Here is a 15,029-nt window from a genome sequence, read left to right on the forward strand (position 1 = left end):
GGATTGTGCCCTTAAGGCCCATTGATTTCTGTAGGTGGTAGCACTAAATCTTGATGGGTTAGCACAGGCTATTAGCTTCCTCTCCTGCTCAACTTTCTGTACCTCTCCTACATCTGCCAGCAAAATGATTCAAAAAGCAGCAGACTGCCTTGTGGAATAAATTGAAAATGTAGAAGCTGTATCTGCCTTACTTCAAACAAATGATAGCATGAGAATCCAGAATCTGATGACCAACCCCATTTAACTATCAAGGCTATTTATCTATAGATCTGATGTGTGGCATACCTGGCTGTGCTACTTAAGTATTAAAGCTGAAAATTCTGCAAGGTCCTTTCCCCCTCTCTAATTGGTCAGACTGTCCAGAATCTTTCCTTCAGAAGGGTATCTTTTGGATAAAAATCTGTCTTGGCAATGCTTTCACAACCAAGTATGCTAAATATGTTTAACAATGTCTAAAAGTGTATTAATAAGTTCAGTACTTGCTACTGTTTTAATCTGTATCATTTTATAATAAGTATCTTCCTGTTATTATGTTAATTATATGCTTTCTTTTCTATGTTGGACTCATTATCTCTGGGATTCACGCCAGTTTAAACTTAATAGCTCTCTTAAACGTTTCTTAGACACGTCAGATATATTTTATATTTTTGTCTCAGTTGAACAAAACTGTCCAATGATAAAACAGTACATAGGGCAACTGATGTTAAAATCCTACTAATTTGCTAGAACCATTTTTTATCTTTTTTAATATTAAAATTTTGTGTTTACTTTCTGCTTTCCTTGGGGCATTTGTAAGTTGCTAAATGGTTGTCACTCTTTCACTACAATCCTCTACAGAGACTGAAGCAAATCATGGGATGTTACTTTCCGTTTTGAAAAACAGTGTACAGGTATGATAAATGTAAGACGTCCAATTAAAACAGTATCTTAATTTAAATCTGCAAACGTGCCCATGTGAAAACATTAGTATATACTAGGATGAATTGCTATTGCTTACACTGCACTTTGCTTACAAATACCAGACATGGAACTTCCATTACTGTCATGAATAAATTGATCTTTGAATTGTAATTTGATTGTGTTGCTTTTGTGAACTGTCCTGTATTTTTAATTTCTTGGAGAAAGGAAGGCAGTATATAAGTGCAAATACATTACAGGTGAACCCTCGTTATTCATGAGGGTTCTGTTCCTGGAACCCATGCGAATACCGAATTTCACGTGAAACCAAGTCATGCAACCTATGGGGTCCACCCAGCTCCTAACGTGACCGGAGCCTTCCTCTGGTCATGTTTGGAGCTATTCTGAGGCCCATAGAGGTACTGCACAGCCTCCATGGGCCTCAAAATGGCCTCTGGAAGTCCTTGAAGGGCACTTCTGGTTTTGGGGTGAAAACCAGAAGTGCCTTCTAGGACATCTGGAGGCCTGTGGAGGCTGTGTGCTGGAGAACTCAGGTGGGGTCAATTCTCCCTCCATGCAGGTCCTGGGGACCTGCGTTGAGCCAGATTCGCAAATAGAAATTTTGCAAATAAAGAGGCTTCACCTGTATTTTTTATTAAAATACTTTAATTACCAGGGAGAGGAATATAGTAGCCAGAATTCAGCTGTTTTGGAAAGTTTGTTGGAAGACACATCTGTCATGATTGCAAACTGTGATTGGCTGAAACCATATATCAAGGTAAAACATAAGATCCCAGGAAATTTCTGGGCCCCCTCCTTTGGCTCCTGGGACCTGGTACAAACTACCCCCTTTACGCCCCTCTCCTAGGCCCTGTCTCATCACTGGTTTCCCTGTTCATGTGCAGGATTTTGGATTCTTTGCCTAGCCAGTTTGCTTTGCACGTCTATAGGGCTTTACAGCCCAATCCTGAGCTGCCCAGAGCTCAGAAGAGCAGCAGCACCAAAATGGCTCCCACTGGGCTTTAGGCAACCACTGGTATCTCCTCAGCGGAAGGCCGAAACCCTGCAATGGTGCTATTCAAGTCTGCGCCAACTATTTTGCTGGCACAGAGTTGAGAGGCCCAGTGTCAGGTTGGGAGGGCTAGCACAAGGTTCTGGATCTGGCGGAGCAGGGCTGTGCTGGTCCTGACCCCTCCTGCTCCACTCATTCCCCTTGCCCCACCTTCCCCCCACTTCAGGACACCTCCCCACCCCCACCCCGACTAACCTTTTGACCTAGAGCTCTTCCCTTGCTCCTGGCAGTGTGCAGTGGGTCTCTCACTGGGACTTGCTCAACACAGACTGGCACTGAGCCGGTGCCAATATTGACCTGGCGCTGAGTGTTGCGGGCGTGCCAGGTAAGCTTCACAGTGCTGGTGAAGGCTAGCGCTGAGAGTTCAGGATTGCATCCTTAAAATCTATACTCACTACAGACAGCCTTTCTTGCCAGAGTCCACATTGCAGGATATTAAGCTCACCCTCAGATTTTGGCTCAGAGATATGCAAACTGAATGTTGTCCTCAAGACTGGGACAATGGGGTGTTCTGGTCTTTCATTTGTATATCCAGACATTTTCTCTTACTTCCAATATCCTAGGATTTAATGCCTTCTCAACAGATTCTATAGGTGACTTTCATCTAACACCTCATAATTATTACCTAGCAATTACCTTGAAATTAAAGAGAGCTGCCGCCTGGTAGCTAACAAACCACACCTCGCTAAAGGCATCAGTAAGCCTCCCAATATTGCCCTCTGCCAGCTTCCTTATCTAGAGGTTACTAGTGAGAGCTGAAATAAAACCACCGATCACTAACCCTGGATTACATCACTGTGAATCCAGATGTGGCATCCTGTTCATTGGTTGGTTGGCAACCTTCAGTCTCGAAAGACTATGGTATAAGCCTACAGCACCCAGTATTCCCAGGCGGTCTCCAACTCTTGGGAACAATCATGTTCAAAAGAACAATTACTACAAGTATATGTCATTAAACAAGTGCCCTGGATGTTGCATTCATGATACTGACAAAAAACAGCAGACATTCTCATACGCGTTTCTGTAATAATTAAGTTAGGTATAACAACAAGGAAGTCCAAACAGCCTGTTGCTAAACATTCTTATTTACAGGGGGGCCCTCTCATATCCATGGTTTCAGATAACTACAAATAGGATCCACAGGGCCCCCTGTACCTCCCCGACGGTCTCCCCTCTGGAGGCTTTTCTGAGGCCCAAAGAGGCCACGCATGTCTCCCCTCCCCCCTGTGCAGGCTTCAGTATGGCCATCTGGGTCAAAAAAGCAACTTCCAGTTTCCCCAGGAAAAGTGCTTTTTAAAAAATATTTTTTTTATTATTTTTCTGAAAATGAACATCAACAAACACAAACAACACAAAACACATATCACACCACAATACACAAACACTCTAATGGAGGGTGCAGAAAATCATATATCACTCTCATATCACTATAACTAATAAATCATTACATATCTCCTAATCAATTTTCTCTTCTATATTCACCTCTTAATATTATTTATCATTAATCTATTATATATCTTCCCCTGGGGGCTGGGGATAAGAATAGGCCCTCAGTCTGGCTGTACTTGTCGTAAGAGGTGACTAAACAGCCACCGGGTAGATGGGACTCGTCAGCCTGGGAAGGCAGCTCACCTGAGAGAAGGAAAACTCTGATCCCAAACCTCCACTGCCTTGTGGCTACATCCAGTTATGGAAAAGGCTTCAGGAGTCAACCTCGAGGCAAAATCCGGAGCCGGAGTCCCTGAGGCAGTTCATGGCTGAACACAGTCACGTTCTGGCAACTCCTGCGATGCCGCTGGAACCAACCGTATTGGCTTCTGCCTTTCCATTGGACCATTTCAGCGACGTGGAGAGGGGGGATTTGCTGCACGGGTAACAGCCTATCCTCCATACCTACTTTACCCAGGCTTCGCGCACTGGAGAGGACACTCTGTTCCAGAGCCACCATTCAGAGCGTGACACCATAGTCTTCCAAGACTGAAGGATGCCAACAATTATATATCATATATATCATGCATGTCCAACAGGTAGATCGCGATCTACCTGTAGATCGCGGAGGGGTCAGAGGTAGATCGCCAGCCCCACTTGACTCCATCTCTCCAGCAGCTCGTCCCATTGCTAGGAGAGAGCTCATGCCGGCAGGTCGTCTGCCGAGGGCTTGCCACCGCTGCTAATCCTTTGCCTGTCTTTTTTCCCTGCCTGTGAGAATCTTGCCTGCAGGTGTATTGGGGGCACTTGTTGTTTTCATGCCAATAGTTTGTGGGTAACCCAGGGGGCCGCCGCCCACGCCCCACAACGAGACACCACAGACCCGGTGTCATACCTGGTCTCCTGCCTCTCAGAATCACCCATTCCTGCCCCCGCCCCAACACCCCTTAGAAGTGTTATATACTGGGCGATATCCATTCGCCCGGGCTTTAACTAAATACACTTACCGTATTAGTTGTGTCGTGTGCTGGTCATTGGTCACTTTATAGTTCCCTTTCATTAAACGTTTTCGGGCACACACAACAAAGTGTCAAGAATTTGGTGATCTTGGCGGGCTTTTCCAATTTTGTTCTAACTTGCCTATGCCTTGCCTTTGAATTGGTTCAAACCATTTTATTTTGCCTAGCCTTTGCGTTGATTCTACACTGCAATTTTATTTCGCCTTGCCTTTGCATTGATTCTGCACTGTGTGCAGAATTTATTAAATCGCATGTGGTGGTATTTGATCTTGTTTGGCGGTATTTGATTTTATCTGGTTTGCTGGACTGGTGTTTGAGTTTTTTTTTATGATTGTTTGGTGGTATTTGGGGGCAGGAGGTCTGGCTCAGTTGGTAGAGCTGCCGCCTTGTATGCCTGAAGATCTGAGGCTGTCAGTTCGAAACAACCGGAAGTACCCGAGAACTGACGACACGCTGATATACTGATGAACTGACCCTAGGTGGCAGAGAGAAGTTGCCGTCAAGTGGAGCATGGGAGGCGAAGGGCCAGAGAGAGGCCAGACCACGAAGGAATCCAGCTGGAACAAGGAGTTCTATGAAAGATTAGAACTATTCAACTGGAAAAAGCCCTAAACCCAGGGGGTTTAGAACAGCCTGCCTATGTAAACTGCCTTGGAATAAAGTCTGAGGAGAAATCTGATGACCAAAGAAAGGTAGTATATAAATATCTGTATAAATAAATAAATATAAATATTTGATTATTGGTGCCAGTATGATGAATTCTTATTTTTACTTTTAGAACTGCATGTGTGGTTTTGGCATCTCCAGTCCTTGTATTACACATCATCCAGAGGTCTTCAGTTCCTGTTGATCTTTAATACTTTGGGACAGCGACAGTTTTGGACCAGATTCAGCCAGTGTTTATACTAACTTAGCAGATTTGGCCTTTTTACATCCAGCCACCCAGTATAACTAAGATGAGTGTTCCAAAGAAGAGCAAAACCTACCACTTTCATGATGAATGGGAAATGGACTACTTCTTCATCATGGTGAAAGACAAGTGTTGTCTAATTTGTAACGCCCCAGTATCCTTGCCCAAAAAGGGTAATCTGGAACGTCATTATAAGGCTCTGCATAGCAATAAGTTTGATGCTGATTTTCACCCAAAAGTGAAATTCGTAAACTGAAGCTCAAAGAACTTAAATCGAAATTGGCTACTCAGCAACAGTTGATGGCGAAGCCAAGGTCACATTCGGTCAATGCAACCATAGCATCCTTCAAGGTCAGCAACCTGATCACAAAGAAATGCAAACCTTTCACTAAAGGGGAATTTGTAAAAGATTATTTTCTTGTAGCAGCTGACAATCTTTTTGAAGGATTTAAAAATAAGAAAGAGATCATAGCTGCTATTCAAGATGTACAATGGTCAAGAAACACCGTCGTGCAGTGAATAGAAAAGATGTGTGGAGACACAACTGAACAATTGTTGGAGGAAGTTTCAAATTGTGTTGCTTTCTCATTCCAACTGGATGAATCTACAGACATAAGAGACATAGCCCAGTTACTAGTCTTTATCCAGATGGTTTTTGAAGACTTCAGTGTTAAAGAAGAACTACTTGGAATGATTTCTTTAAAACTGAGAACTACTGGTCAGGAAATATTCAGCTCTCCCCATTCTTTTGTGACAAAGTGTAATCTTCCATTGCATAGACTTGTTTCCATCACTACTGATGGAGCAAGAGCAATGACAGGTGAGGTTAATGGTTTCATAGCCCTCTGTAGACAGCATGACGACTTCCCAGATTTCCTTTCTTATCACTGCATCATTCACCAGCAAGTTTTGGCAAGCAAGAGACTCAATACAAAGACTGTCATGGACATCACTTTCAAAATTGTAAATTCAGTTTGTGGAAGATCACTTCAAAGACGGCTTTTCAATCTTACTCTAGATGAAGGGGCAGCGGAAATCATTTTGCACACAGATGTAAGGTGGCTAAATAGGAACAAATTTCTGCAAAGATTTTGTTATTTGCTGAATGAAATAAGAAGTTTTTTGAAGAAGAGGGAAGATGACCAAGCAGAGCTGGAAGATGAGGAGTGGTTATGTGATGTGGCATTTCTCACTGACTTTATAGGCAAACTAAGTGATATGAACCTTGAACTACAAGGTAAAAACAAATGTATTGACAAGATAATGAGTACAGTTTCATCCTACAAGAGCAAATTTGAGCTAATGATGACTGACCTTGCAAACAACACTTTTGATCATTTTCCTAATATGCAGGACCATCCGGGACAATATCCAAATTTTGTTTTTCAGAACGAGAAGTATGAGACAGTATGTTCTGTTATCCAGGAATTCAAAAATAGATTCTGTGACTTCCCAAAAATTGGAACAGTTGTGGAGTACTTGTCATACCCATTCAAAGTAGATGTGGACATTAAAGAAACTGCAGCTGCTATCAGTAAAAATTACTCATTGAACAAGCCACCTCTTGAAAACGAAATATTAACCCTTAAAAATGACATTTTTCTCAAGACCCATGCTGAGTAAGAATCGTTTTGGAAGCTAGCGCCTAGAGGCAAATTTCCCAACTTGAGAAGATGCAGTGAAGCTGTACACTCCTGTTTTGGTTTGACTTATTTGTGTGAATCTGTGTTTTCCTATCTGAAAATGACAAAGAGTACACAACGTTCCAACATGACAGATGAACATCTCCAGGCTTCCCTGAGACTGGCCCTCACACAATATTCACCCAACTTCAAAAAGCTGGTGGATGAAATGCAGGCTCAGATGTCTCACTAATGAGCAAGAGTGAAATATTAAAGATTGTGCATCTTTAATATTGTGCATCTTAATTGATTGTGCATCTTTAAAGATTGTGCATCTTAATTGATCCGCCTGGATCAATACTCGACCTAAATTTAACACAAATTACTCATTAAAAGTTAAAGAAAGTTATTAAGACAGTTAAAGAAAGTTATTACTCAATAAAACTTTAAGGTTCATTTAAAATGGGGGGGGGGAATCCTCCAACTTTATTGGGTTAAAATTTAATTTGAAACTAAGTTGAAACTTAATTTTCATGGTGGTAGATCACCTTCACTTTTGGCCAGAAAAAGTAGATCACGATCTGTTCGAAGCTGGACATGCCTGATATATAATACATTCACCTAAGTGCCCTATCTTATATTTCTACAACTTCATTTTCAGCCAAGCATATAAAGATTTCCATTGCTCAGTCTGTGTTGGCTTTTGCTGTTGATCCAAAATCTCAGAAAGTCTGTCCATTTCCGGCATGTTCATTTTTTTCTCTATTAATTCATCTTTCATTGGAATTTTAGAATCCTTCCAGTATCTAGCATATAAAATCCTCGCTGCAGTTAATATCATAACTAAATACACAACATTTTCTTTATCTATAATATCTAAAGTAGGAAAAGTGCCTTTTTGAAATGCCTTTTTATGCCTTATGAGGGCAGTCTAAAACAGTAAAAATGAAATTACACACATTTAACACATATATGGCAGTGATTACACCTTACAAAATTGATTTTAATTTGGAATAAAAACACAAAACACCACTTTCACCAATTTTTAATTTTTGGATAATACTAAAATCCCTGAAAAAAATAAAACTGTTTTAGACTGCCTCTACAAGGCATTCTGAGACCCCTGGAGGGCTTTCCCGGGCTGCAGAATGTCTTATAAGAGCAAAAAACATCACTTTTGGTTAGAAGGCTTGGGGGCATCCCTGGGTATCCGCAGTTACAGTTAACTGCAGGGGGCTCCAGGAAGGAACCCCCATGGTTACCAGAGTACACCTGCATTTATATCTCACCTTTCTCCCAGATTCAAGGGAATTCAAGGCAGCTTACAAAATAAAAGCAGGCAGCTTACAATAAATTAAAACAATACTAAAATGTTAAGTATAAAAACAGTTAAAACATTAGAACAATCAGAATCACGCAACGATTAAAATCCATCTTCTTAAAAACGTCAGCCCACAGTGTCAGTCAAACGCTTTCCTGAATAAAAAGGTCTTGAGGCCCTTGAAGTCAGAGGTAGCTCCACATTGAGGGCCCAATCCTATCCAATTTTCCAGTGCCAGTGCAGCCGTGCCAATGGGGCATGTGCTGCATCCTGTGGTGCTGGGGCACTCACAGAGGCTCCTTCAAGGCATGGAAACACTTGTTCCCTTACCTCAAGGCTGCATTGTGGCTGCGCCAGTGCTGGAAAGTTGGATAGGATTGGGTTCTGAGTGTGTTACAGTAGTCTAATCTAGATGTCACTAGGGCATGGGTCACTGTGGTCAAGTCTGTGTGACCTGATGGCCACAGCTTCTCTAATTTCCTGACATTTCCTTAGGAAAAACCATTAAAACCTGGAGGACTGGAAATAGGATAATTTTCTGAACATATAAACTAAAGACCTTAACACCATTTGGTCTTAATATGGAAGACAACATTTAGGCTGTGCATCTCTCTTTACTTCTCTGGTGTCAGCCTCTCTGCTGAGAATCCCCCCACCCCAAATGGAGACTCCCCATTCTCCAAATGGTCACCACCTCTGTTTGTATTTAAATAATAACTGTGTTACCACAGAAACTGAAACACAACATAAAAATTTAAGTGTTCTTTGTTTCAATTATTTAGGTAATATTACTATTATCTAATCTGACAGTATTTTTCAGGAATCCAGTACCTACTTGTCTGCAGTGCTGTTTTATTTCTTTTTTTTTCTTTGAAACACAAGAGAGAGAGAGAGAGAGAGAGAGAGAGAGAGAGAGAGAGAGAGAGCGCAACTTCGATGAGATATGGATCAAGGCACTAAAGCAAAGACAACTCAAAGCAAAACAACACAATTATGTAAGAGAAGTACTACTTCCCACTTCCAGTCAAAGTGTATCAAGAAAAGATTTTCCAATCTTGCTAAGCTTTCACTTCAGTTTTGCTAGCAACTGCTAAACAACAATGCAATCTTTGCCAATAGAAGTAACACACATACACACACAGCTATGACAAGACCACTTTACATATGTCTTACCAGAATCACCTGGTCTTCATCTAGGGCTAGGCTTTGCTGCTCAGGCCTTCATGTCAATGTACAAACAGCTACCTAGAACCTAACTCCCCTCTAAGTACATGAACCTGAAAGTAGTTGTGCCTGCCTGTCTGTAGACTCCATCCTCCTCCTCCCTCCCACCATCACCTGAGTTTTTTCTGCACCTCATGAGCAACCTGTCTCTCTCCTCTGCATTCAAACTGCATGCGCTTCCCTCAAAAAATACCAATGTTTCCCCCATTCTAAAGAAACTATCTTTGGACCCTCCCTCCATCTCCAACTATTGCCTGGTCTCCCTTCCACCTTAGCCTCCAAATTCCTGAAGCACACTGCATACTTCTGCTGCCTCAAGTACTGCTTTTCTCTTCTCCAACTCCATTCTTCAACACCTCCAATCTAGTTTCTGTCTTCTGCACTTTCTAAAACGGCTCTAACAAAAATCACCAATAATGTTCTTGCTGCCAAACTGAAAGGTTTCTAAACTGTCCTCATCTTTCCTGATCGCTCTACTGCATTTGACATACTTGCTTCATTCTCTCTTAGCTCTCTTTATACCTTAGATGTCCATGATACTGTCCTCAGATTGTTCTCTTCTTTCTAGTCTGACCATACTTTCAAGGTTTCCACAAAGAGAACCTCTTCTGCTTTCAGTGTCAGTTTTCAGTGTTTGTCAGTGTCCTTCATACATTCATCCTGACTCAGAAAGAAAGATCTGCTTGCAGAAACACACTGCCGCACCCAGCTCCTTTGCAGGACTGGAAATCATACACAGTGTCAGTGTGCATCTTCACTCTAATGCTCACCCAAGGTACACAGGTAGCCCAATCCTAATGAAATTTCCCTGCACCGATGCAGCAGGAATTTAAGGGATAAGGGATTTAATTTTTATTTCTCATTTTTTTTTGGTGTTGAAAATGTACTTTTGAATACCTAATAGACTGTTTCAGTTAGGATAGTTAATATGTTGTACGATTTTGTAGTAGAACAAAGGACCAGAGCAATTTGCACAGTATCTCACAGGGGAATTTTGCAGTCTGGAGGTCTCTTCAAGGTAAGGGGGCATTTGTCCCCTTGCCCTGGGGAAAGCCCCAGCCACAACACTTGGTCTACTCAAACCTCACCTGCTAAATCACTGGCGCACATTCAAGTGGATTCATGCCAACAGATCTGGCCTGGGAAAGGAGATATGATACAGCACATGCTAGGGCTGCTGGGACCCGCCCTGCCCCTCTACTGCAGCATGGAGCTTACCTGCTCCAAAGGGCATGGAGGTCTGCACTGGTGCCAGCAGGACAGTGCATGCCTTCCAACTAGCACTGCCAACTTCCACACTGTTGCAACTTTCAGTTGGAAAGCACTTGCTCCACCAGCACAGAGGCACAATGGGATTGTGCTGTAAGTATGTGTGTGTGGCTCCACTGATATGTATTAGGATATTATCTCTAACCAGAACCACTAACTGGGCAAAGTGGCACATTTTCAAATGGTGCTCCTCTTATATTTCGTAGGGGGAGAGTAACTGTTCCTATTCACTCCAGTCTAATGTCTTATCCAGTGTTTCTTCTGCATCTTTTTAAGATTGTGGGACAGAAGACAATTTAAATTTTCTCTGTAAACTGCTTTGTGAACTTTTCAGATATAAACATTCTTAATATTAATAACTGCACACAATGCACAAATGCTTTCATTGTTAGAGCTGTTCTAGGATTACTACCTGAAGAAATAAGTGTCTGTTTGAATTACCTTGTTTATTTCTCCAACACAAATCACAAATGTGTAAAAAATGTTTTTAAAAAAGTTATTTGCAATTGGAAAGTTTCAGGTATGATTAAAGAAGTGTCAAATTTACAGAATGAGCCAGAATTTTACATTTGCTAAAAGAATCACAACTGGGGAATACCATGCCTTAAGTCCCCATTTTCTATTGTAACTACGTTTAAGTACATGCTACTGAAACAATAACATATGCTTTCCCTGGTTAACCCACCTCTGTCCTGATCCTCTCCCCCCACTGTCTCCCTTGTGTCAATGCCTAGACCAGTATTTTTCTTTTCCCCCTTTTTATTAAAAACAAATAAAAAATTAAAATTAAAAAGAAAAGATATTGCAAGTTGTGTGGCAAGTGCAGAGATCTTGATCTACATTTCATTCTTCTACTACAAAATCATACAACATATTAACTATCCTAACTGAAACTGTCTATTACTTATTCAAAAGCACATTTTCAACATCAAAGAAAAATGAGAACAAATTAAAACCCTTATCTACTCCTCAAATCCATAGATTATTTGGCCCATTTTCCCCTCGATGCACAAGAAGTCCATGAATGGTTTCCAATTGTCCATAAAAATTTTTACTGACTTGTCTTTATGAAAAATTGTAAGTTTATCCATTTCTGCCAGATCCAATACCTTTAGCCACCATTCCTCCGTGCAGGTATCTCTGGAACTTTTCAGTATTTGGCATATAATATTCTTGCAGTAGTTGTCATATGTATATAAAACATAATTTCATTGTCTTTCTGAATAGAATCATTCACTGTTCTCAACAAAAAAGCTTCTGGTTTCATTTGTAAATTTACCGACCAGTGTTTTTCAAACTGTGAGCCCAGACAAGGTGGGTTGGCACTAGTGGATCATGACCCAATTTCAGGTGGATCACCATTCATTTCAATATTTTATTTTTAATATATTAGATTTGAGGCTACCATGGTAAGTGACTGCATTTGGAGAAATGTTACAGATCTGTATTTTTAACACGCTACTACGGATATGCGTTTAACAACAATAGTAAACAGAACTTACTCCTAGGTAAGTGTGTGTAGGATTACAGCCTAGAATTATTAAAAATTTTCCTGCTAGATGATGCCACTCTGGTCATGACATTACTTCAGGTGGGTCCTGACAGATTCTCATTCTAAAAAGTGGATCCCAGTGCTAAAAGTTTGAGAACTATTGACATGTAAGTCTCTCAACTGAGGCATGTCTTTTCACCCTATGTAGTGTCATGTACTTTGATAGTACCATATAAATAATAACAACAAAGTGCTGCATTAATACTATGTTAATTGTGTATTGTTTCAGAAGTTAAGAAACTCCTACTTTAGGATTTGTTGTTTATTTTAGTACCATTCATGAGTACCAATAATACTCAATAAGAGTATTATTTTAGTACCAGTCAGTCTGTGCCATTTAAACAAGTCTGGAACTTGAATCTAAAATGACGTTCTAAAGATGTAAATCACATTCAGTTTCATACTACATAAATTTTGATAACACAAACACTGAAAAGAATATTAATGATGGCATATAGTCATCAGCAAACTACATATACTGTAGTACATGGATGTAACACAACAGTTTGCTATAATGTAGACATGGATCTCAGTCACTATGACAAATTCAAATGGAGCACCTAAAGAGAATATAAACTGTTTCAAAAGGGAGAACAGTCATTATATGTCTTTGTTCCAAAAGTGAAACTTAAAATCTGTTTTGCACTAAGCACAACTAATTGTGTCTGTACAACACCTGCTGCTCTCCATCTCAAAACTGTGATATACAGAAAATTTGGGGTTTTTTCCCAGCACACTCAATATTTTCTTTCCCTTCTCATTTTTTTAATTTTAAAATGAAGTAATAACCTACGTATTAAAGTAGTAGCCTTTTAAAGTATTGACCTAATATTTCTAAATGGGAAAAAATTTTCCAGATGAAGAATTTGCAGATTTGGAACCAAAACCTGTAGATAATAAAATCCTTTCAAGTATTTTGTAATTGAGATTGTTTTCTAGGGAATTTCAAAAAGAACATTCGGAAGAGGAACAACCAGAGATTAGGCAAGAGACAAATGAATAGCCATAATGTGTTATTTGATAACTTAGTATTATTTTAGGTTGAATGATGGAGAAAGCATTTTGACATTCTTTCCAAGGATACCAAATTCAAGAGTGATCCCCATCTAGAAATTTCACCTTCAGGTTTATTCTTAATTTAATATAACAACAAAAGGGTAGAGGGCACTCCACAGTCAGAATGTGACAAATGCTATTTTCTGAAATGCTGAAGGTGGCTTGATTGCTCAATCTGGAAGCAAACTCTGGCACGGTGCATACTCTAACTAGGGTCGGGAGGCCGGGCTGGCTTTCAGTAAATCACTCTCTCCCCACTTAACCCACCTAGAAGAACTTATTGTGAGGATTGAAAGGGTCAGCCTCATGCAATATTCCTTGAGCTCATTTGGTGGAAGGGCAGGACATGAACGTGATCAGGATCTCAAACTATCTCAAAGCATGTCAAACGCGATCAGCTTCGCAAAAATTACGTTCTTCTCTGTTCATCGAAGAAGCAAAAAAGAAGGCTGAAGTGCACGTTGTATTTCAGGAAGGGCAAGGCATCTGTCTTGCTCCTCCCTTCCATTTGCTCTCCCTTGTTTTCTGGCCAGGCTCTTGGCCTGTGGGACATGCAGGCAGGAGACAAGGGAAGCATTTTATTCTTCCCAGCTGGAAAGTGGCACCTGACTTGCCAGAAAGTTGCACAAGAGTGGCCAAAGTGAGAAAAACTTGAGCAACCCAGAGCAAGAGGACTCCACTTGGGTACCCTTCCCCACCTCCTCTCTGCCACCCCGTGCCACTCCCTACAGGCTTTGCCACTGGGGAGCCAACCCAGCTCTGCTGGCTCCCTCTTGGCCAGAGAGGGCCCACTTTCCAGCACCAGCGCAACTGAAGTGCAGCCCCGAGGTCAGGGCACAACTGTTCCCACACCTTGAGGAGAGGCCTCTGTGACTGCCCCAGGATGCATTGCACACCCAGGCACGGATAACTGGACAGGCTTGTCAGGATGCCTTCCACCTGAGAAGCGCTCTGGTGACATGCGCGCGCACCCGCCCGCCTCTCCACCCCAGAATCCTCGGCCTCAGCCGTCCAAGGGACGGTGGGAGGGGGCATTTCCCGAGCCCCTTTGGTCTCCGCCCCTCCCAGGGCTGCGGCGGCTTCCCCTACCTGCGCGGAAAGCTCTCCGGGGTCCCTCTCCTGGCGAGCCCTGCGCTTCCCAGGCGGGAAGGGGGGACGGCAGCAGGGCAGGGCGCCTCCGCTCCCCAAGCTGCGCCTCCGGGAAGCCCTTCTGCCCCCGGCCACGCCTGCTGGGCCCCTCCGAAGTCCGTTCAGGCCGAGTGGCGCGCTCGCTTCCTCATTTGGTCCCGCAGCGATTTCCTCAGCGCGGAGTTTCAGCTCAGCACCACTTCCTCGTCGGGCAGAGGCGCATCTGCCTTCATTTGCTTAAGAGCTGCTCGGGCTGCGGCGGGGGAGCGACGGCGCAGGGCTGCGGGGCCGGGGCAAGCCGCGGGGCCGGGCCCCAGGAGAGCTCCCTGGAAAGGGCGAGGCACGTCTGTCGCAAGGCGCTCCACGGGCTGCTGCCAAGCCTGGGCAACTGCATGACTCGCTCCGTGGGTTTCCCCCTCGAGCAGAGTTCAGGTCTTTCCTCCTGGCACGGAGCCTCCGCCTGCTCACGGCTGCCCGAGCAGCAGGAATCCGCCGGGTGCCGGCGAGTGAGCCCGACACACCCACGTGCTT

At 42.6% G+C, this 15,029-nt stretch overlaps 1 protein-coding gene across 1 annotated transcript in view; it reads right to left on the bottom strand.

Annotated features, from left to right (window-relative positions):
- The window catches only part of SYK (spleen associated tyrosine kinase), a 59,782-nt gene extending 45,210 nt beyond the window's left edge, over window positions 1-14,572 (bottom strand). The window contains exon 1 of the mRNA XM_066615001.1: window positions 14,460-14,572. The gene's annotated coding sequence lies outside the window, so the exon portion shown is untranslated. The remainder of the gene's footprint in view (window positions 1-14,459) is intronic.
- Window positions 14,573-15,029: the final 457 nt, after the last annotated feature.

This window comes from Tiliqua scincoides, chromosome 2, assembly GCF_035046505.1.
Source record: "Tiliqua scincoides isolate rTilSci1 chromosome 2, rTilSci1.hap2, whole genome shotgun sequence".
Lineage (NCBI taxonomy): Eukaryota > Metazoa > Chordata > Lepidosauria > Squamata > Scincidae > Tiliqua > Tiliqua scincoides.